The 3,590-nt window shown below is 47.2% G+C and overlaps 1 long non-coding RNA gene across 1 annotated transcript; it reads left to right on the forward strand.

Annotated features, from left to right (window-relative positions):
• Nucleotides 1-1,836, forward strand: LOC106722756. The gene is made up of 2 exons (XR_001358761.1): nucleotides 1-167; nucleotides 445-1,836. It is a non-coding gene; the product is annotated as an uncharacterized LOC106722756 (long non-coding RNA).
• The last annotated feature ends 1,754 nt before the right edge of the window (nucleotides 1,837-3,590 follow it).

A 3,590-nucleotide genomic window follows, 5' to 3' on the forward strand; every position in this document is an offset into this window, starting at 1 on the left:
TTTCCCCGCCTCCTCCTCGGCCCTGTTTCCGGGGCCGCCTTTTATCTCAGCCAGGCGGCGTCTCCCGCTGGCGTCGCCCGGCCCCAGCTGGATATAAGCGCGGCTCACAAACCGTGCTGGCGGTCTCCCCGTGCGCGTGTCCCTACTCGCTCCGGCCTCTGTGTGGGGTAAGTAGGTGATTACTCCCCCCCTGGTCTGGCCCCGGGGTACCCTTCTAACCCCCACGTCCCTGGGACAATACCCTTTCCACACCCATCCGCTGTATGTTTTGTGCTACCCATGTAAGCCTAGCCACCCTTGAACAGCAAACCACCATTCTAACCCAACCGCCAGGGGAGGGCAGTTTTCCCCTCAAAATAGCCAACCAGGGCAACTTGTGGGTGATCACATGTATTGGTGGAACCAAAAAGCAAAGGTTAACAAAACTCCAATGTCCCCCTATAGGAAAATGGCTCCCGGCCCCCCAGTGGACTGAGGAGAGTTCAATGCAGCCTGTAGACTTAGAATCCTGTGCCCCACAGGGTATCCAAGGTGGAATTCGGTGCACGGTAGTCCGTCTCTGCCCTCTCACCTTCTGGGTCCAGAACCTTCAACCAATCAAAGAATGGGTCTATCTTACCAACCAGACCTACGCGTGTTGGGCCCTACCTCCCAATATCACGGCATACCTGTCAGGTTCCCAATTACACAACTGTTCCGGATGTGTGCCAGTAAATTCATCAACCTGGTGGGCCACACAACAGTCAGGAAAGGACTCCTGTGATGCCTCACACTACCATGCTCCAATAATCCTCAACTCTACTGAGGAATGGCTAAATTTCACAGCCCTCCGCAGATGGCAAAGCATTATGAGCAACTGGTATGAAGAGAGACCCCTGCTGTCTGGGAAATCAGTAGCCCAATTGTTAGAACATACTGACCAAACAGATAAAGAGCTCCTTAGGGTATATTGGCAAGGGGACACCATAATGCAAATAGGATCACAAATTGTTCAAGTGAGAGTGTGTGAAAGAGGCTGGTATGAGTGGTTCACTCTGGGAGGGATATTAAATTGGCTGGCGTAACCTGAAACCTGGGTTTTTCTTATAGCCATTATTATATGCATATATACAGGCTAATGGCATATGTTTAAGGGGTTGATATGTATAAGGGGTTGATTGTTTAAAAAGGTACAAAATTTTCAGGTGGCCTATGCACATCTAGCCACAGTTGAGGATGACCAACTCAACAAAAACGAAGTCAAAGTCATCGCCCTGTAGAAAATGCTAAGTCGGGGAGTGGAATGTGGGGGAATTCCCAGTGGGGTTTGGGGAATTTCCATGGGAATTTCCATAGCTCAGTCTTTCAGGTAAACGACTATGCATTTTCTCCTAAGCGATGATGTGCGCTTTCTGAGGCTTGTATCCATAAGGGACGGCATCTTCCAAATAAGGGCATGCTTCAAAACCTAAGATTGTGAGTGGCTCAGCCAACAGTATAAAGTCTCAGCGCGCCCAAACAGCGGTGGAGACATTCGAGATCGACACTGGGACCATCACCTTTGACTCGATCAGTCAGAGGCTGAGGTCACGACGAGGATCGCACTGGACCATGCCTCACTGGCCAGAGTCAGCTCACAAACTCGGGGATGCCTGACTTGTGCGAGGCTAACAAAGCCTAATTGGACAGAAAGCGTGTACGCTTGGCATCTGGCTCTGACCAATAAGTGCCATTGATATATGTTTATGTTTGTGGTGTTATTGTATGTTATAGTTACATTTTGTGTTTTATTGTTTTTTGTAACCATCCCTTTGTTGTTAAACACGGTTGTTTAAATAAATCTTCTCCATGATCTAACCCAGAAATCTCTAGAACCTTCTCTCAGATCTGGCCAACTATTATTGGGCTGTGACAACTGTCCTTATGACAGGCTTCCCTAACGGAGCGCTAGTCTGAGTGAGTAAGGGATATGCTATGGGAAGTAAATGTCCTTTTAAGGGCAGTTACCTCCAGCTCCAACCAGCTCTAGGGACAGATAAGAAACAGGCCAGGAAAGGCTGTCAGTTGGACTCAGGCCAGCATGCAAGAAGGAACTCCAGGGCTGCAGCTCGATATCCCTGGTGGGGCAATGTGACAGGCTAGGGAGACTAAGGGCCCTGGCAGATGTTCAATTAAATGGTACACGTGCATGGCAGGAGGCAGAATTGTGGGACTGGGGATCAGATCCCAATTGCACCATATTGCTGGTGCAGGGGGAGCCTGAAACACAAGTAGTGAACCAGGCAGCTGATTGGCACTCCCAGCCTCTGAGAAATATTGGAACCCTTGAGGCTGGGAGCCCCAATCAGCTGTTGCTCCCAGCCTTGGGATTGCATTGGAATCAAGGGCTCTGATGTGCCCCCAGGCCAAGAGTCCCAATCAGCTGAGCCTGACCACAGGTTCAAATGTAAGGTGCCATAGGAACCAGCCACAAAACTATTATGCACATTTTGCATTAACATGTGGCCCAGTTACTATTTAAGATACAATTAACTGATCAATCACATCTTAAGTGTAATACCTGCCAGGTGCCTAAGGAATCATGGGCTAGAGTGGTAGGCTAAGACAGTGGAGTCCAACAGACATAAGTCTGGGTAGCAGAAACCACATTGCCCAGGCCAAAAGGAGGTGCACGGTGGAAGAAGTAAGTACACAAGTGACCTTTGTAATTAGTGCTGTACTGCACTGGACCATGGCTGATGGGAGTATTGCTGCACAGTCAGCCAGCCTCAGTGGAGGATGCAAACCTTGCTCCAGAGTTTACAAGACTTATGGTAGGAGCGCTTTATCAACCCCTCACTCCCTGCTGCCTGGAACATTCCAAAAGGCTGCTGTTTTTCCCTGCAAACACTCCCACACACTACAGTGAGTCACATGTTCCTAGCCACTGTGTAGGAACAAGAGAGCTGGGGATAGAAAATGAGCAATCAACCACCTGATCTTGAGATACAAAGGTTTGGGAGAAATTTGGAAGGAAAATCCAATGGGAAACTCCCATCTTTATCTAATATCCCACAAAACAGTGTTTATATAGTCTAGCAGTGAGCACATACAAAAAAAGGATGGGAGAGACAGCTGGGTTATTATCTCCCTTTTCTGTCACAGAACAGGACCTCTCAGAATACATGATTTTAAAGAGATTTCTGGCATAAGGGGGAAGCCAACAGTGGAAAATGAATACACCTCTACTTTTCAAAGAAAGAAGTGCTTGATGCCTGCAATTTAAAAATCAATTTATTCCCAATTTTAATAGCAATAGGAGCCCTCTGACTGAAGAAGGGTTGCACTATGTACAACTCAAGCCAGAATTTGGCTCTTTGTATATCTTGCCACTGTAGGTATTTAGTTGCTTTTTAAATGAACTGGCCAATAATTTAATGGCTGGCCACTATTCACAAACCCAGGTTTGTTCAGAAGCCTGGATCATGAAAACAACTGACATCCAGGACATTAAATCCAGTTTCAGGACTTGATTCCCATGTCTATTTTTTGTGGCCAAGTTCTTATATGATCTTTTAATTTTATTATTTCTTAATAAAAACATGCAGTTGTGACTACAGCTCAGTTGAGCC

This window comes from Alligator sinensis, unplaced genomic scaffold (genome assembly GCF_000455745.1).
Source record: "Alligator sinensis unplaced genomic scaffold, ASM45574v1 scaffold1224_1, whole genome shotgun sequence".
In the NCBI taxonomy this organism is placed as follows: Eukaryota; Metazoa; Chordata; order Crocodylia; family Alligatoridae; genus Alligator; species Alligator sinensis.